The sequence below is a fragment of the Rhinopithecus roxellana genome, chromosome 3 (genome assembly GCF_007565055.1).
Source record: "Rhinopithecus roxellana isolate Shanxi Qingling chromosome 3, ASM756505v1, whole genome shotgun sequence".
NCBI classification, from domain to species: Eukaryota; Metazoa; Chordata; class Mammalia; order Primates; family Cercopithecidae; genus Rhinopithecus; species Rhinopithecus roxellana.
Genome location: NC_044551.1, coordinates 99,613,057 through 99,634,338, shown reverse-complemented (window position 1 = coordinate 99,634,338; position 21,282 = coordinate 99,613,057). Strand labels below are relative to the sequence as shown.

Sequence of the window (21,282 nt, the reverse complement as noted above, 5' to 3'; positions counted from 1 at the left end):
GCCAGCTTCTGAACAATGAAACCATGCCCATCCTTCACTGTGGTTTCTTCCTCAGCCCTCTTGCTACCATTTTGCTAATTTCAGCTCTGGGCCCCAGGCATTCAGCCTCCTCCTTCTGCAGCATCGCAAGCTTCCCATCTTACATTCTCTTTATCCAGTCACACCAAAAGTCTTGTTCTCTTATTTTCTTTCATGATAGCCTGAATGACTCTTCAGGAAGAGCTTCACTTACCCATAAAATATTCAAATCATAAGCAACAAAAAAGTGGTTCCCCATCCATGGGATGGTTGGAGGTTGCAGGGACAGGGGAAATTTACACGGCTGTCTTCAAAAAAACATAACCCCCTCTTTGAGTTTGTCTTTTTAAAATATTTTTACTGATAAATTATAATTGTATACATTTATGGGGTAAACCATTCTTTGACTCTTCCTTACAGAAGAAATCCTGCAGAAAGGAAAATAGTTTCTATTGCTATCAAACTACATCCAACACTCATCCAGATTCTGCTATAGATACTAAGATTTCCCAAACATGCACCCAACTTGTGAGCAACAGTTGAATTAGCATTTCGTGCACACAGTTTCAACATTTTGCTCTTCATTATAGGAATACGATGGAAACTGGTGAGGCAGGGAAGAATAGAGAGAAAAGTGAAAAAGAGAGAAAGTTACCATGTTATTGAACTACAGATGGTGCATCCACACCACAAGACTCAAAAGATTAAAAAAAAAATTGACTGTTGTGCAGGAAAGCAGTGGGAAGAGGAGAGGGAAAGGAACCTGGGGAGAGCTTTCTGTGTGAGTGGAAGGAGGCAGCATTTCTCTTTGAAAAGCGGATGAAGGTTAAGCCCTTGGGGAACTCAGATGATTCTCTTTCATGAACAAGCACATCTTAAACGCAGCTCCCTTGAGAAGTGGCATCACCATTTCATTTCATTTCATGTTCAAGGTCATGAAAATGCTCCAAAAATAAGTTTGAAGCAGGAGCAAAAGGGAAGGAAGCAAAAAAGCAGCTTTGACAACAAAATGATTATGTGAACAGGTAGGTACATTGTGCAGTAGCTCGCGGCTCTTATCCTACCAGGTCAGTCATTTAGTCCCTGTGGATATGGCCTTTGAGCCTCTTTCTTCCCCTAATGACTCAGCCTGTTTTCAATGGCTGCTCCCTCATGGGAAGGAAGATGACAGAGGACATACACAGTAATCAGAGAAATTAGTTTTGGAAGATCATATAATACCAATCCTAATACAAAAGGACACAGTTCAAAGAAAAACCGAGTCTGGTGTTTCTTCAGGGTCACTGACAGAGGCCCTGGACAAGCAGTGCCATAATGAACCTGGAGTGTTTTAGAGAATGCAGCAGAAATGGCCCCCGTACATTAAATGCCTCAGATACCTAAACCAAATTTGAGGTTTCTTTGATGTACTTACTTCTCAGTCTTTATTCCAACACCAAATCCTATTCTTTTTCCTGAAGCTTCATTGATAACGATTTCTACCCCTTTACTCCATTTCTGTCCAGGATGCAGTTCAGTGACATCCTCAGTGCTGTTTGCCACATCTCTACAAATAGACTCCTGACCTCTGGTGACCTATAAACTTCAGTCCAGTCTGTGTGCCATTGCCAGATCTGTCTTTCTAAACCACCATTTATTTTAAAAACTTGTTCCAGGCTGAACGTGGTAGCTCACGCCTGTAATCCCAGCACTTTGGGAGGCCAAGGCGGGCAGATCACCTGAGGTCAGGAGTTCAAGACCAGCCTGACCAACATGGAGAAACCCCATCTCTACTAAAAATACAAAATCAGACGAGCATGGTGGTACATGCCTGTAATCCCAGCTACTCAGGAGGCCGAGGCAGGAAAATCACTTGAACTCAGGAAGCAGAGATTGCAGTGAGCTGAGATTGCACCATTGTACTCCAGCCTGGGCAAGAGCAAGACTGTCTCAAAAAATAAATAAATAATAAATTTAAAAAAAAACTTCTTCCATTGATTACTCTTCTGGCTGTTTAATCAAACTGTGCCTCTCCATTCATTCTTTCCCACTAATACAAAAATATGCTTTGGTTTCTCTTTATACTATAGCATAGTAATAGTCTGCTCTCTTGAGCATATTGGCTTCTCCAGCTACTGCTGTACACTTACCTCTTTTCTAGCCCCACTGTTACCAGAAAGGAGAACTGATTCATACCCCAAGAGAGGTCCTTGCACAAGAAAGAATTTAGGGTGAGTCCAAAGTAGAAAGCGAAAACAAGTTTATTATGAAAGTAAAGGGATAAAAGAATGGCTATTCCCTAAGCAGAGGAGCCCCGAAGGCTGCTGGTTGCCCATTTTTATGGTTATTTCTTGATTATATCCTTAAAAAGGAGGTAGATTATCCATGCCTCCCCTTTTTAGACCACATAAATTAACTTCCTGATATTGCTATGGCATTGGTAAACCGCCATGGCACTGATGGGAGTGTAGCAGTGAGGACAACCCGAGTTCACGCTCATCACTATCTTGGTTTTGGTGAGTTTTGGCTGGCTTCTTTACTGCAAACTGTTTTATCAGCAAGGTCTTTATGACCCGTATCTTGTGCCAGCCTCCTATCTCACCCTATGGCTTAGAATGCCTAACCATCTGGGAATGCAACCCAATAAGTCTCAGCCTTATTTTACCCAATCCCTGTTCAAGATGGAGTTGCTCTGGTTCAAATGCCTGTAACACCACTACCCTGATCTCCAGAGACTCTGCGTATTGTGACCATCTGCCTCCTACTTGTCAAAACCAATAGCAGAAATTCCATTCTTCCTTTCTGGGATCTTCGTGTAGCTTTTAACACAGATAACCTTGCTTTCCTGTGAACTCTCTCCTGCTAACTTTGAGATTACACTCTTGACTCCTCTTTCCCCTTAAATTTTTATTTTCTGCCTTCTTTTCTGGCTTCCCTTTTCCTGCTACTCAAACTTACCAGGTTCCATCTTTGGTGTTACTGTCATCTTTCCTGGTGCCTAACCCAATACTGTTCCTTGCACATAGGAGCCCCTCAATAAATGCAGGTTATGATTTACAGATTTTTTGACACAAATTTTATGATTTCTTTGCAATTTTGTCATTTGTCTGTACCAAAGTTCTCTGCTGCTTGCAGGATAAATTTCACTTTCCTCGGCCTAGAATTAAAAGCCTTCTGCCGTCTGTTCCTCCCACCCGTTATACCTCCCCATCTCTGGGCTCAGACTTTGCTCAAGTAGTTTCTTCTTCTAGATATACCCTCCTTACCCTCTCCCACCTTCATTCCTACACAAAGCATCTCCAACCTCTACAAGGGTTCAAATTCTTTTTTCAAAGGCAAGCCTGACCATCCAAAATTACAGCCATTTTTTCCCCCTCAAGACTTCCCATCTTTTCTATAACTCATTTAGATGCATACCTCCATGGTAACTTAACTGTTTGGGGAGGGATCTGGGAAAGGAAGATGGGTATACATGTATGGAGTGGGATGGTGTTTGGGGGTGTGAAGGAATGCAAGTGTATGCATGCACGTGGGCCTGTGTGGAGCTTCCCCAAGGGCAGACTGAACTCCTTAACTGCTTGTGGACACCTATTGTCAAATATAGCAGCAGATATCTACTTGGGGCTCAATACACAGTAGAAATGGATTTTAAGCTGTCAATCTTTACTCTGTGTGCTTCATCCTGAAGGTATTAGAACTCCCGCAAATCACCACATATGCCCCAAAACAAACCTTTGAGTGTGCCATGTGTGGCATGAGGTCCCCTGAGGAATTAAATCATCCAATGACTTCCTCTCAAAAACTAACCCATCAATAGATAAATGGAAAAACATATGGTATATATACATACAATAAAATCTTTTTCAGTCATAAAAAGGAATTAAGTTGACAATATATGCTGTAGTATGAATGAACCTTGAAAACATTAGCCTTAGTAGGCTGGGTGCAGTGGCTCACATCTGTAATTCCAGCACTTTGGGAGGCGGAGGCAGGTGGATCACTCAAGGCCAGGAGTTCAAGACCAGTCTGGCCAACATGGTGAAAACCCATCTCCACTAAAAATACAAAAATTAGCTTGATGTGGTGGTGCACGCCTGTAGTCCCAGCTACTTGGGAGGCTGAGGCACAAGAATTGCTTGAACCTGGAGGCAGAGGTGGCAGCAAGCCAAGATCACACCACTGCACTCCAGCCTGGGCAACAGAGTGAGATTCTGTCTCAAAAAAAAAAAAAAAAAAAAAAAAAGGAATACAAGAAAACATTATGCTTAGTGAAATAGGCCAGACACCAAAGGAAAAATATTGTATCATTCTATTTCTACAAGATACCTTGAAGAGGCAAGTTTAGAGACAGAAAATAAAGTAGAGGTTACCAGGGGCTGGAGAGTGAGAGAAAGGAAGAGTTATTGTTTGACAAGCTTTGAGGTTTGGTTGGGGATGTTGAAAAAAGTTTTGGGTATTGACAGTGGTCATGGTTACATAACATTGTAAATGCATTTAGTGCCACTGAGAGTATATTCACAAATGACTAAAATTATAATTATGGTATGTGTTATATATATTGGTTATTATATATTAATTATATTATATATAACACATATTTAATATATAATTTAATATACAATTATATGTTGTATGTATATATATACACACACACACAAGTAAAATAAGTAAATGAATGAATGAATGTCAGCCAGGCCCTGTGATGAGTAGACTGTGGAGAAGGCAAGCTGCCCTGTTTGCCTGGCAACCCACCTCACATCCTCCCCTAAGGACTGCAACACTCACATATGACCCAAAGCAGCCGAGAAGCAGAAGGTCTCACACTATTTCTCAGTGGGTCGGCACTTTGTTTGGCATCCCCATCAGTAGGCAATTCCTCCAGAAAGCAAAATGCACTAGACCCGCATCTCAGAAGCTAAGCTCCTCATCAGAGAAAAGAGAGGATGTGTCACAAGAAGGCTTTCCTCTCTCTTTTGTACTATGCGATCTTAAGCAAGAACCCTCTTCTCTGAGCTTACCTATGGTACAGTGCAAATACCTGCCTTGCAAGACTACTGTATTCTTGTGTAGCTAAAAAATGTATGATACATCAAACACTTGTAATGGTGTTCGGTGCAAAGCAGACCCTCAACAATGGTAGCTATCATTATTTTCATATTATCTTTATTTCACAGCATTATACTTTCTATAAATGAAGTTCAGAGTTATCCTTTCAAACACCTTCAAGAAAACGGAAACTTCTTCTCATTGCCAAATCCTCAAGAAAAAGGAATTGTAAATTTATCAGAGATTTGACAATACTACATCAAATAATAAAAAAAAAAAAAAAACATATAACCAACCACTGGCTAGCTCTAGCAGCCACAGACAATGATCAAGGAATGAACTTAGAAAAGCTTCCAAACTATTGAACCATTAGACTCACTGAGCAATGGACTTTCCTAGCGCCTGAAAGCTGTGCCTGTTTCAGCATTTCTGAAGAGCAGAGCGGCTGCATTACTATAGTTGGTGATACTGTAACTAAATCTAATACGACACACCAGAAAATGCCATTGAACATGAGGAAACAGCATTGACCATGCCCTTGAGACTAGGTTCTCAAATGATATGAGCCATTTCTTCCTGCGGTGGGGGAACTGTCTCTGTCCTTCTCACACATTCAGGTGGGTGTATGTGTGATACAGCTTCGAGTAGAGATGATGATGGAAATTAGAGATGAGAGAATTATTAGGTCAGCAGGCCCACTGCAATATTCAAGAAAAGGACTTGAGGTAATTGGATCTTTAAAATGAAAAATGTAAAACAGGAAAAGTAGATACTGCTCTGTGCTGAGCACTCACAGAGGAAAGTAAAGCAAAACACACATCTTCAAACGAGAGTCAGTCTTACGAGCTGGAGGGGTGGGGGTGAGTCCAGAAGATGTTTCACCTTCAAGAGGGAAGGGCTTCAGACTTTCCTGCAGCAATCTTCACTGTGCACTTTACCTATGCCATGTCTGTACTCGGCTTCAGGACAAGTGCTGACAGACCAGAACCTCAGGGAAATTTGGCATGTGATGGAATGCCAAATTCCATCAAATTGGCATGTGATGGAATGCTGGCAAATAATCATTTATTGAGGTCTCCAAGAAACACTGGAGAGGCCATTTACCAAGCAGAACAAAAACATTTTCCCCACATGGAGAAAGTACAAAGATGTTGCCTTAGGTCCTTTATTGTGTTTTGTGATCAGTGATATCCAGATCCCATCAATTATATAATCACATCTGGAAGACTGGGTGGATTATTCCAGCAACTTAAATCCTCTCTGGACCTTGAAAATATTTGCGGATCAAATGAGAGAATTTATGATAATTTTTTTCAAAACAGCTACATGTATTTTCTTTATATCTTTGATAGAGTCTAGTTCAGTTATTTCATAAGCTACTCAACACATTTGGTAGTACAACTTTCACATAATCAATGATGGAAGCAGGAATAAGATGCAAGATTATCAGTTACTATTTGTACTACATAGTTCATATAATACATACACATCTAGGTATAGATACAAACATATACATATATGTATGCATATATACATATATATAACTGCAGATCCCCCATAAGCCAAGCATTTCTAAATTTTCCATGTGTATTAACTTGCTTAATCCTCATAACTCACCATGAAGAGAATACACTATTGGTGTCCAAAATGTACAGATGAGGAAACTGAAACAAGAAGTTTGGAAACGTATGCAACATTCCCTTCAGAGCCTATTTGAAAGACGGGCAGTCAGGCTCCAGAATCCATGGTTTTTATAAACAGGAAAAACCAATACATAAAAAGCACACTTATCCACAGATATAGCACTTTGGCCTGGGTAATTTTTGTTTGTTTGTTTGAGGCAGTCTTGCTTGGTCACTCAGGCTGGAGTGCAATGGTGCAAGCACAGCTCACTGCAGCCTCAACCTCCGGGGCTCAAGCAATTCTCCCATCTCAGCCTCCCAAGTAAGCTGGGACTACAGGTGTGGTGTCACCATGCCTGGCTTTTTTATTTTTTTAGAGACAGAGTCTCTGTATGTTGCCCAGGCTGGACTCAAACCCCTGGGCTCAAGGGATCCTCCCACTTTGGCCTCCCAAAGTGCTAGGATTACAGGCATAAGCCACTACACCTGGCCCATTTTCTTGTCTAAATTAACACTGAGCAAGCCTTTCATTATTGACTGAACATATTCAGCCAACTGCAATAATTGTTCAAACAAAGAATTGAAGGAAATGGTTCCAAACTGAAGCTAGTTTGGAAAATTTGGAGCAAGATAATCCACTGAGGTTTGAACATATCATATTAAAGATTCTTTTTTGTGCCTTTAATGCTGTTTGGAGTTTTCATGAGCTGTGAAGACTCAAGGGAACAAGCCAAAGTATCGTTGCAGAAATTCTGAATACCACTAAAATGAGCTGTCAAACATAAATCAGTATCTAGCTATTTTTCGACCTATTTATAAAAGTGCAGCTGTGAAATACATCTAAAATACAAATCTGAGTACATTTATCTGAAGATGGTACTTTTAGCAATAACCTTTTCAAACAAACAAATGCTGTCTGTCGAAAACAAAATAATTGCATTGTGTCAAAATGTTGGGGGTGAAGTATTTAAGTTCCCTGTGTAGCTGGTATGATAGATCGTGGAATTTCACCTGGTGTCAGCTTCATTCCAGCTGCCCTAGGGCTTAATGCTGGCACCAGCCCAAGTCTGGCTTTTATTGAAAGAAGAAGAAATGTGTCAGAACCAAAAAGGATTTCTGGATTTCCAGTGAATACTCTCAAAGTTTCTAGGATTTCATGGTGAAGATGAATGCAGACTCTAAAATTACTCTAGCATATGTTCCATATCATTTCCAGAATAGATTTTGTTTTCAAAGGTACTAGCCTCTTGTCCTGGAAAATAGACAAAAGCCACATGTTCCCAATGCCCTTTTCTGTATCCATTCTCAACAACTGTACATTAGTTTTATTAGGCAAAATCAACCAGGAAAAATCATTACAAAAAGAATTTTCAGCCTCTTTGAAGCTCAAGATTTATAGAAAAGTAGATACATGCCAGAACCATATGAATTCTGAGCAAATGCAGATGGCCCCTATTGGTATTGTTTCATTCGACAACCATTTTTGATCAGATTCATTGTCATATCCAACCAACTGGAAAACTCTAGGCATTTTGTTTAATTACAGCCAACAGCCTGATGCGTAGAAAGACCTGATTGCTGATTATTAAAATTCATAGTTCTTAAGTAGAAATTTGGGATAATCTAAAATAGAAATAGATCTCTGAACTGATTTTAAGGAAAAAATGCCACATGTGTTTTAATTTTTAAGTACAGAGAAATTCTGAATTCACCACCAAAAAGAAAACACTGCATTTGAGAATGGCAGCATTGGAAGTTCTGCTCATTTTAGCTAAACAAAGTCTTGATTTCAAGCAAGAAAACATGACTAGATTTTATACATTCATAATGTAAGGAATATAAGTGGAAAATACTCTTCTAAAAAGGACAATACTCATATTTATTGGTAAAGATAACCACTTCATTTTAGCATGATGCTGTATTCCAAGACCTAAAAAAAAAAAAAAAAAAAAAAAAAATCATTATTTTCTGTTATAAGCAAAACCAAAGAAAGGTCAAAAGGCTATTTTTGAGCACAACTCTATTCTGTGGCATAAGGATGTATGTTACTGTAGATTTTCACAGCCCACTCTGTAGAAAGGAGTTCAAGGGCACTTCATAAGTTTTTGAGTACTCTGGCTTTCTGCAAACTGTGTGCAGAATAGGAAGTCTGAAGGGTTCAGCATATACCTGTCTGTAATTAGTGTTGTTAGCCATCAACTATATCATTCTATCTAGTGTACTGGGTGCTTTGCACATTACTTCCAATCTAAACAACCACCTTTTCAGATTAAGAAACTAAGACAAAGAAATTTATTACACTTTAAGTTCTGGGAGACATTCGCAGAACGTGCAGGTTTGTTACATAGGTATACACATGCCATGGTGGTTTGCTGCACCCATCAACCCGTCATCTACATTAGATATTTCTCCTAATGCTATCCCTCCCGTAGCCCCATACCCCTCCGACAGGCCCCAGTGTGTGATGTTCCCCTCACTGTGTCCATGTGTTCTGATTGTTCAGCTCCCACTTATGAGTGAGAACATGCAGTGTTTGGTTTTCTGTTCTTGTGTTAGTTTGCTGAGAATGATGGTTTCCAGCTTCATCCATGTCCCTGCAAAGGATATGAATTCATCCTTTTTATGGCTGCATAGTATTCCATGGTGTGTATGTGCCACATTTTCTTCATCCAGTCTATCATTGATGGGCATTTGGGTTCATTCCAAGTCTTTGCTATTGTGAATATTGCTGCAATAAACATACGTGTGCATGTGTCTATCGTAGAATGATTTATAATCCTTTGGGTATATACCCAAGTAATGGGATGGCTGGGTCAAATGGTATTTCTGGTTCTAGATCCTTGAGGAATCATCACACTGTCTTCCACAATGGCTGAACTAATTTACACTCCCACCAACAGTGTAAAAGCATTCCCATTTCTCCACATCCTCTCCAGCATCTGTTGTTTCCTGAAATTTTAATGATCACCATTCTAACTGGCGTGAGATGGTATCTCACTGTGGTTTTGATTTGAATTTCTCTAATGACCAGTGATGATGAGCTTTTCATGTGCTTCTTGGCTGCATAAATGTCTTCTTTTCATAAGTGTCCGTTCATATCCTTGGCCCACCTTTTGATGTGGTTTTCTTGTAAATCTGTTTAAGTTCTTTCTAGATTCTGGATGTTAGCCCTTTGTCAGATGGATAGATTGCAAAATGTTCTCCCATTCTGTAGGTTGCCTGTTCACTCTGATGATAGTTTCATTTGCTATGCAGAAGCTCTTCAGTTTAATTAGATTCCATTTGTCAATCTCGGCTTTTGTTGTTGTTGCTTTTGGTGTTATAGCCATGACTTCTGAGAAAGAATTGTATATATACAATTGCTCTAGAGCAACATGATGCTGAAGAAAGTCAGCAGGCCCCAAACCTACATTTTTTTTTTACTGTGACGCAGACTTTTTTTTTTTTTTCTGAATCATATTCCTCCCCCCTAAGGGTCCATCCACAGTGGCCACCCTAATGCAAGTCACTCAATATTACTTATTATAACTTCATTTTTAAAAGTCATAAAATGGTGTGATGAAAGTATATTATAGCTAATCAAAAATTTCTAGTGTAAAAAAGTTAGGTAAAGAAATAAATAACTTCAAAGAATTATGAAAAGAAAACAGTATTCTCCTAAACTGCTCCCCCTTAACACTACAACCAAATACCATATTAAAATTAGAACTATTCTAGTAAAAATTTCACTCACTTCGGATTTTGTTCTCTTAGTTTAACCAGGAATTTATTTTTATTTATTTATTTATTTATTTATTTTTGAGACGGAGTCTCGCTCTGTGCCCCAGGCTGGAGTGCAGTGGCCGGATCTCAGCTCACTGCAACCTCCGCCTCCCGGGTTCACGCCATTCTCCTGCCTCAGCCTCCCAACTAGCTGGGACCACAGGCGCCCGCGACCTCGCCCGGATAATTTTTTTTTGTATTTTTAGTAGAGACGGGGTTTCACCGTGTTAGCCAGGATGGTCTCGATCTCCTAACCTCGTGCTCCGCCCGTCTCAGCCTCCCAAAGTGCTGGGATTACAGGCTTGAGCCACCGCGCCTGGCCTAACCAGGAATTTAGAAGAAAAGGAAGTCTCTGAAAGAGAGTTTAGATATTTTCTAAAAGTGATAGAAGTTTCCTTCTGTTAACACAGCGTACCAATCCTTTGACTCATTTAAGTGATTTATTCACTTAAAAATGCATGTCCCTTGGAAGGCAGAAAACACATTTACTAGATCTATGCAGCAATGTGAAATGTCTGTAAGTTTAAAGATGGGGGTATGTGGATGTATACATAAGGTGATTTTATAAAAGTACACAATTTGAATTTTTAATAGAAAGTTTTTAATATTAATGTTGATTTTACTCAATATTTGCTGTCAGGGAAGTGTAACTGATTCTTTTTGTAAAATATATACACAGTTTATGTGGTGTTACTTTGAGATGTTATGAAGTTTTTCCCTAAATTATAACAATTTCATTATTTTTTATCATGTTTTCTTCCTGGGTGATTTTATTTCAAAGGGTTAATGGTTCATCCATGATATCCTTTTAAGAAAATATGAGTAGACTGGGATGAATTACTTGGCTGCATTCTCAAAACCCACTCAGACTTTTAAAAAGAAAACAGGTCCTACATAAACCTGCCTCCTCATCAAAACCACACAGTGAATACATTTACGATTGTGTTCACAGATGGAAGTTCATGAAATCACTCAGCACCAAGTGCAGAATGTTCTCAATGGCTTGGAAAATCAGAATGAACAATGCATCACCAAAGATGGTGGTTGTGCTGGTCTAGATTTTTTAATTGTATAGTGTTAAAAACTCTACAAAATAGGTTTGCAGGAGATGTTTACAAGTTTCTTTCGTATATTGTATTTACATTTTAAAGTTTCATCAGGAATTTATAAACATCCTATGTTTTTAAACCCCACCCCAACCCCCAACACAGAGGGCCTCCCTCATAGGATGGAAAGCAGAGGTTTCAATTTCACAGCTATGATGTTAACCATGAAATAGGGCCTTCTCTAAGGGAGACACATGGCGGTGAACTTACAACTGATATACTTACCATTTAGGAGTGAACTAAATGCTAGATAAATGGAAGCTATTCATGGTGTGGTGGGGTTTAGGTCAGCTTGGTCACTTTTTATTACATTTTAAAATAACATTCTTGTAATTTGCATTGAGGGTTGATATTATCTATGTGGACATTTGGGAGGCTGTAAAAGACAAAGGGAAACATTCAGATTCAGAGTTGAAAAAATTTTTATGTACACCCTATATAGATCTAATTCTAAGCCTGTTGAGTAAAAAGTCACATACTTTATATAGAAAAGTTATAAACATTTTATGAATAAATATGCTTAAAAATTAAGTTAGTTTATACTTTCCAGATTGTTTTCCTTTCTTTTCTACATGCATTTAGGATGAAATCTCATTTGAACATGGACTTTGAATAGTGAGGTTAGTCCACACAATAAGGTTAATATTAAGAAGAGTGAATAGTAGCCAGGTAACTACAAATAACTACATTCATATTGTTTTGTTGCTGTTGTTTTTTAGAGACAGGTTCTCACTCTGTCAAGCAGGTTGGACTGGAGGAGAGTGGCGCAATCATAGCTCACTGCAGCCTCACATGCCTAGGCTCGGGTGATCCTCCCTCCTCAGCCTCCCAAGGAGCTGGGTTTATAGATGCATACCACCATGCCCAGTCTAAATTCATATACTTCTAAAAACACCTGCACCACATGCCATGAACTATTCTAATCACTTTATATTTGCTATTTCTTTTAATACTGACATAACCCATGAAAAGTAATAAGCTCCTCCTGATTTTACTATTGAGGAAACTATCTTAATGCAATGAAATGACTTTTCTAACAGCAAGGAGCTCGTAAGTGGCAGAGCCAGAACTTGGATCCAATTCTGTCTCAATAAAAGCCTCTTCTCTATGCTGTATTTCTTCTCATAAATGTCCTACAATATATATATCAAGCCTAGAGCCACTTTTTCATTATAGGATATATTTAAAGTTGAAGAATTTAGTAGAATCTTACCAGATCTCCAACATTAACTAGCTTAGGGATTAGAATTTAACCACAGACTATAAGGGAAAATTGTGATTTAATTTAAAACCACAAATGTCATACAGAAATAAAAATCTGTTCATAGCCTGAACTGAAATCTAGGCCTTACTTTCTAGGAAAAAAATCATAGATTTTCTACATGTTAGCCACGAGTCAACAAAACATGTCTTATTTTGAAGTGACTCACATAGTATTACCTTCAGGTATGGTACAAGTTTTGACTCTAAGAATATAACATGCTGAGGTGAATACGTGAAGAGACACATAGCTCATGGGGGGAAAGCGACCTTTCTTTCAAAGCTGTCTCCAGAAGATACCATTCACTCTGTCTGCCCTCAAGGAGCAATTGACTCTACTGGTTATAGTAGGCGAGTTGTACTCTAATGTCACACCTGGAGAACTTTGACAGCGGGCAGCCATAGCATACACTCCCCACACCCTTCATCCCCCATCACCTCTCGCTCCTCCTTCAGATTGGCTATAAAACATGTGGGGACCAGTACAAAATGAAGATGTAGGGTTCCGAGTTCAAAAGTTAGTAAGAATTTCAAGACAGCTAGAACAGAGCATCAAGTTAAGTATATTAGTTCATTTTCACACTGCTGTAAAGAAATACCCAAGACTGGGTAATTTATAAAGAAAAGAGGTTTAATTGACTCACAGTTCTGCATGGTTGGAGAGGCCTCAGGAAACTTACCATGATGGGGGAAGGGGAAGCAGACACATCTTACATGGTGGCAGGTGAGAGAAAGAGCATGTGGAGGAGGAACTGTCCAACACTTATAAAACCATCACATCTAGTGAGAACTCACTGTCATGAGAACAGCATAAGGGAAACTGCCCCCATGATCCAATCACCTCCCACCAGGTCACTTTCCTCAATATGAGGGTACCATGGGGATTACAATTCGAGGTGAAATTTGGGTGAGAACACAGAGCCAAACCATTTTTCAAACCAAGCATGAGGTCTTCCAAGCACAGGGCCTCAAGTGATTGCACAGGTCTCATATCCATAAATCTGGCCTTATTCCCCTTAACACACATTCCTGTAGACACATGTGATGCCTGCTGGCCTGGGGTGACCTTTATTCCCTTTCAGTACTACCGTTGATGTTTCTTTTGTGTTTTTTATCTGGATAATATTGTTGGCAATATGTGCCTCCTGAGAGTAGTTTTGGTGTCCTCACTCAGCAACTGTCCCATTTGGCTCAGGATGCTCTGTCTTCAATAGTCAAGGCCAAGAACTCATTCTGACATCACAAAAAATGTGTGACATGTTATCCACAAGTTGGTGATCTAGTGTAACTACCTGAACTGAACTCATGGAGATAAAGTGCTCTTTCTCAAGGTTCAATTTCACTCGAAGCATAGACGATTCACAAATATGCAAATTTGCCTTTTGTTTGCTTGTTTTCTCAAAACCAAACACATTTATAACAAAAGATACCAGCACAATATGGCTATTAATTCTCTTCCCTTCGTAAGTTCAAAAAAATGCCACAGAATGTACTTCATCTGCTTAGCCCTCTTTTTGTGTTTCAAAGGCTCCCCACCAGTAGAACCACATGATCATTTGCACCATCTGTGCATCGAGAGAAACACATTATTATCCAAGCCAATACTGAGGGTATTCTATCAAGAAAGGAACCCACTCATCAGAGAAAGGTTATGCAGAAAAGCTCCTGCCAGAAAACTGTTTCCTCCTCTCTCTCTCTCCCTCATGTGAAATTCATGAAGATGAAGTGCAGCTTTTGTTTCCCATCAGTGAGATGAGCCTTAATACACTCTTGCCAAAAGCAAGCTAACACAGAGTAATGTTTTTCATCTAAATTGCATGTCCAACCTGCTTAGTCTTCAAAGAACATAGATGCTACAGCTTTGATACCCAACTGCAGAATGACAAAGGAGAGGGCACGAGGCACATGGGCATGATGAGAATTTTTAATCACCCCCTATCTGTCAGCAAGCCCTGGAACTCTGGGGCAAGAGGAGAGGAGAGTAGATTATTCGCAAGGTGGATAAGGTTCCATATTTCATTCAAGACCAACTTCTTTTTTTTAAGGGAGAAAAAAGTGATTTAGAGGGAATTAAGATTCCCCAAGGTGTTTTTAATCTCTTTTCACTCCAGGGCCAGGTGCCTCATGTAGCACTTAAAAGGGTTTCAAAAATGAAAGCAAATGCCTGGAACACAGAAAAAGATATCCATCTACACAAAGCATCTGCCTTTGTTTAAGAAAAAAGTAGTTTCAGCTTTATGAACTTCACATCTAGACATTTTATAATTTTGATGTTACCGTTCTTATAGACTTTTTCTCCATGAACACTACATCCAATACATAGAGGCAAAAATCATTAATATTTAATATTTTTTAATATATCAAGTATCCTTTACATCAATGAGTTCATTTAATTACACATAACTGCAGAGTGTTTGTGAGGAGGTCTATGTGATGTGAATAAAAACTGCCCAAAGAAATGGAATGAACAAATCTGCATCCACTACCATCTCTTGCAGGTGGAGATACTACCTAAAAGCTGTGTGGCTCTCATCATTGATGCCTGGGCCTCATTTTGTAACCAGGTGCTGAGACAAAAGATTTGATTCTGTTTATTGCGTTTGTTCCACTTAATTTAATTCTTTTTGCCTGGTTTAAACTTCTATTTTCTAATTACATTCGTAAGCTCTACAGGGACTGGAGTGCTACAACACCTTTGCTTGCACTTAGAAAATGCGGACATAAACCAAATTACTTCCACAGCTGTCAGTAAATTGTGCTACTGTCCTATATCATCTAAACATTAGAAATTTTTGACCGCAGGCAGCCCAGTGATAGAAAGTATCTCCCAGCATGCTACCAAATAAGAGGAGACAAGCAAGTCCATCAGGCTGTGAATGTCAGAACAGAGGAAAGTGCTCCAGTTGGAGATGGGGGTATTAGCGTCAGTTCCACCGCTAAAGGAGCTGTACAGCTGAGGCGAAGTCATCTAAATCCTCAGGGCCTCAGTGTTACCTGTAAATTGAGTCTCGAACCATCTCCAAGGTTATTCTTCCAGTGCTAAAAAGTCTGTAATTTCAATCTCTGTGCTTTCCTTTCTTAATAATCAATTTCAGTTTTGGAACAGAAAAATTTTCCTGAAGTGAAAGTTTTGACCAAAAAAACCAACTTAGATAACTTTAGCTTTTACAATGAAGATGATACCCTACCATCATTAAGGTATTATTGAACCCTGGAAGCACTGACATTATGTAATGACTTTGAACATAAAATGGCAATTTACAATGGTCATACTGTACATCTGTTTATCTAGATACAGACTGAAAAGAGGGATCTTGGATATAGATGTTTACCTGAGACCTATTACCTGGCCTGTTGTAACACATTTAGAAATGCTGTAAGAAATTTTTGTGAAACTACCCCATGATTTTGAAGCTTGATACTACACCATCAAGATCCAAGTATTTCCCAAATACCCAACTCAGCTTATGTATTCGTCAGGAAGTTGAGACTCTGTTGTATTTTTTTAAAAAAAACAGTTTAAGCAAATAAGGGTATTTACTCACTTACATAATCTAAATTTTCAGGGGTATCACTAACTTTAGGCATGTCTAAATCCAGACACTTCACATTGCCAGGGCTTGGTCTCTGACTCTTGACTGTTTCCTCAAATGATTGCTGCATTCTTAGGCAGACTTTTTGTATACAGTGGCAAAGACAGCCCCTGGCACCTCTAGGCTTAACTGGAGGGTAGGCAGGAAAAGAACATACACCAACTACAGATTAATTGATCTCAATAAACCAGAGTAAGTGAAGCCAGTTGGTATTATCTAGAGATTAGAGAGCTAAGCTGAAAGTTTACCAAGGAGGCAATATTCTCATGGCAGCTCATAGGGATGGAGTCTCCATTTAGAGTCCACTAAAATAAACTATTTCATTTGAATACCAACCTCCTCTAAGCCTGATACAATGATATTTTTAATGAATATGGTCACAAAATTCCTTTACTTTGCCTCAGTTTGCAGAAAAATAAATGATACATACTACAAGTCAATAAGTACAATGAAAAGTGAATCTTTAGAAGTCAAAGATTCTAGTTCTGACTCTAGCAATTTGAAAAGTCATTTAAACTCTCAGTTTCATCACCAGTAAGATGAAAGTGCTGAGTAAAGTAACCTAAGGCTTGTTTCAAGTCTTGAAATACGAATCCATGTAGTGCCGACCTGCCTATTTTCTTGCTACCATTTGTTCCTCGACAAGGGAAACCTAATCGCTCAGAACTCTGAGAGACATTGATCACTAAATAGGTCAAAAACATCCTGCAAGAGATGAAAGCATTCACAAGTTTTGCAGAAGGTAAGTAGATAAGCCAATAGCCCATTATCTTGGACACTTTGGCCTTCACAGGAAAACAAGCAAGCAGTCAACCCCAGCTTCAATACAAGCTGAGTGCCCATGTATTGATCTCCTGTCTGACTGGGTCATGGGAGTGCTGGTGTATATTAAGTAGAAAAAGTACTGAAAATTACATTAATTCAAATGGCTAAATCAATATTTAACAATGCAGTTAGTGGTAGTTGACCTTAAATGCACCTTTAATAAAACAAAGGTGATTCAGGCCAGCCTCCAGCATATGCCATTCAGAAATATGAATTAATGCAGAACAGATACGTTAAAGACCTCTACTAATGCAGATGCCTTTGCAGCTTGGTCCGACTGCAAGGAGAAGTTCAAAGCCACTCTCTTAGCACAGGCAATTCGAATTTTATTCATGTGATGTTGTGTCTTCATTTATCACATTCTCCCTGTCTCAAGAATCAGACAGCCTTGATCTCAGCACATTTAAAAGCAGAAAAAGGATTTCTACAACTATTTCCCCAGCAAATTATTAGTAAATCTTTCGTGATAGCTTTGTAACCTTGAGCACTTTCTTTATAAGTAAACATGGATGTTACCAGTTGTTACCCTAGGAGCCCTATCTTACTATATGATTTGCATACATTTGCATATAAACATATCAGTTAGTACTCCACTTGCATTAAAGATTATTGAAATAAGCTTGCTTATATTAAAGAGAATGTAAAAAAAGAATAAAATAAGGAATCAACAGAGGCAATCTCGTTAAGATGTCAGAATCATCTCAGATGCTATTAGCTATGATATCCGGCTCAACCCCCTACAGATGTGAGACTTTTTAAAATTGCCTTGCCATCCATAAAATACCTTAAGCTGTACAGCATTTTAGTTATCACTGCCAAGGACTTGGTGACAACTCTAAGGGAAAGGTCAATGTAAAAATCTATTTCAATACACCTAAGGCAGCAGGAGACTCTGTGGCATTCCCAAAGGAGCCCAGGAAAGTTTACCTGATTTTGTGACCTAAGATGCTAGTGCCAAAGGCACCATTTCCATTGCATCCTGGTTTGGCTGCAAGGACAAATGTGTGATAATTAGAAATCTCTCCTGAGACACTTCCCTTTGATTTGCTGTTTGGTGATGGCTACAGTTTCTCTGCAGCCTTGCTTCTCTCAGGTCTGTCTGCTGGTTACCATGGCAATGTGGCTCAATGCAGCCTATGAGCTAAATCAGCATTCTGCAGTATCCAAGCTGCTGGCGGTAGAACTTGAGAATTGGGCAGAAAGTTTCCAGGCTGAATGTAAACGCGATTGCTTGAAAATATGATCATACACTTGAATGGGAAAAGGGACATTCCCCAGAACAAGATCACAGTTTATCATCAAGGATATGGAATAAACACCCTATCTGCCTTAGAGCCAGCCACAAGAGTTCTGGACAGGAAGAGCGTTGGCAATATATGTTAGACTTTCCGGCTAATGCTGGAACTCAAACAGAAGTCACGTATGGCACAAAGATAACCAAGCAACAGCTTAGCTCCTAGGAAGTCCCTCTGCCTGGGGCATTACACATACAAACCATTAGGCACACTCAACTTTTCAGTCTCTTCAAAGGGTCAAAATACTCTCTGAATTTAAGAATAATTGTAGACTAGTCAGGAGAGAGGATGTTTAGAGTGTGAGAATGAATTCTCACCTCCAGCATGGGTTTCGGGAAAGCAAAAAGAATATTTATTTTATACTCATCCTGGAGTTAGGTAAAGGAAGTAGAAAGTTGGTCTTTCGTCTTAATTACCATGTCTCCTAGGGTCATCATCCTTTACTTGTCCATCTAAATCCAACATCCGCACAAAACTATGGAGTCCAGGTTATTTGCAAGTTTCCTGAGATATGTATTATGTCATTTTTAGGATGAATACATCATATGTCACACATACAAATATGTGGATTATAGTGAATTAAAGATTAATAATTGTTTACCCATATATTTATCATACTCTTTAAGAACCAGATTATAAATATCTTTGAAGCCCTAGAACTTCCATGTTTAATTCCCCTCCCCTGTCACCTATTGAGGTGACCTTTACACTGAACTCTTGTATTTATTGTTGCTTATCTTGAAAGTTTTATCACAGATGTATGTGTTTCTAAACAACAAACCTCTAGCCACACAGATCAAAAAAAAGAAGAAGAAAACACAGATTACCAACATAGAGGATGCCAGGGATATCACCAGAGACTCCAGAGACATCAATAGTGCATTAAGGAAACACTATGAACAACTCTAAGCCCATAAATTTGACAACTTAGGTGAAATGGTCCAATTCCTTGAAATATACGAACTACAAAAACTCACTGAAGAAGTAATAATCTCAATTATCTTGTATCTATAAACAAATTGCATTCTTTGTTTAAAACCTTCAAATAAAGAAAACTTTAGATCCACACGGCTTCACTAGCAAAATCTACCACATATGTAAGGAAGAAATAATAACAACCCTACACAATCTCTACCAGAAAATAGAAGAGAAGGGACCATTTTCCAACACATTGTGGATCCAGCATTACCTTAATATCAAACCCAAAGGTATTACAATAAAACTACAGACACATACCTCATGAATATAGATTTTTAAAAGTACACAACAAAATATTAGGAAATCAAATCCAGCTATACATGAACGGAAAAATACATCATGAGCAATTTAGGTTTGCTCTAGGGATGCAAGCCTGAATCAACATTTGAAAAAGATGACAACAAATGTTGGCAAGACAACTGGAAACTCACACATTGCGGGTCGGAATGCATAACGGTGCAGGAGTAATAGAAAATAGTTCGGTAGTTTCTTATAAAGTGAACCCATATAATCCAGATGTCTCACTTCTAGATAGGCACCCAGAGAAATGAAACCCTATGTTGACACAAAAATTTATGTAACTGTTTATAGAAAAACTGGAAATAAGCCAATGTCTTTCAACACAAAAATGAATAAACAAACTGTGGTACATCCTAAGGAACAACATTCAGCAACATAGACAAATCTCAGACGCATTGTGCTAACACGGTTTCTAAACCCGGCACTATTACACTTCAGGCCAGATAAATTTGTATTGTGGGGAGCTGTCTTGTGTATTGTAAGGTATATTTGCAGGCATCACTGGCCTCTACCCACTGGATGCCAGTTGTCTCTCCCTCCCTATGCCAATTTAATCAACCAAGAATGTTTCTAGATATGGCCAAATGTACTGTTTAAGAACCACTGTGCTACGTGATGGAAAGAAGGCTGGCTCGAAAAAATACCTACTGTATAATTCTATTTGTACATTCCGGAAAATGCAAAATTCTAGGAAAGGGTTGGGAATAGGATGAGGGTTTGGGTAGAAGGGGCAGTACAAAGGAATTTGGGGGAAATGGAACAGTTATGTATCCTGAATGCAAAGGCTGTTACACAACTCTAGGCATTTGTCTGAACTGTATGCCAAAAATAAAGCTTTAATTTTACTATAAGTAAATTTTTAGATGTTTTAATGTAAAAAAAAATTTATAACTCAAACACTTATATGCTTATCCTGTTTAAGAAATAAAATACTAAGAATATCTTTGGTCAGCTGGACGTGGTGGCTCATGCCTGTAATCCCTGCACTTTGGGAGGCCAAGGCAGGCGAATCACAAGGTCAGGAGATCGAGACCATCCTGGCTAACATGGTGAAACCCTATCTCTACTAAAAATACAAAAAAGTTAGCCAGGCGTGGTGGCACGTGTCTGTAGTTCCAGCTACTCAGGAGGCTGAGGCAGGAGAATGGTGTGAACCCGGGAGGCGGAGCTTTCAGTGAGCTGAGATTGCGCCACTGCACTCCAGCCTGGCCGACAGAGCAAGACTCCATCTCAAAAAAAAAAAAAAAAAAAAAAAAAAATCTTTGGTCTTATCCCACTCCCCTGCCACCCATGGAGGTGAAGCTTTACAATGAGCTTTTGTGTTTATTGTCCCTTGATTTTCATTAATGCCTTACCACATATGTATTATGTCTAAACAATATATTGCTTCTTTATAAGCTTTAAATAGAAAATGCTATATTTGAAAAAAAGTTTTGTGTACTATTGAAATTAAGTTGTTATTAATCCAAACTAGATCGTTTTAAGTTAAGATGATAAT

The 21,282-nt window shown here is 38.9% G+C and overlaps 1 long non-coding RNA gene across 1 annotated transcript; it reads right to left on the bottom strand.

Annotated features, from left to right (window-relative positions):
• Positions 1-5,978: 5,978 nt before the first annotated feature.
• LOC104677420 lies at positions 5,979-18,324 on the bottom strand. The gene is made up of 3 exons (XR_750045.2): positions 18,139-18,324; positions 13,169-13,332; positions 5,979-6,309 (listed from the first exon to the last, which is right to left on the bottom strand). It is a non-coding gene; the product is annotated as an uncharacterized LOC104677420 (long non-coding RNA).
• Positions 18,325-21,282: the final 2,958 nt, after the last annotated feature.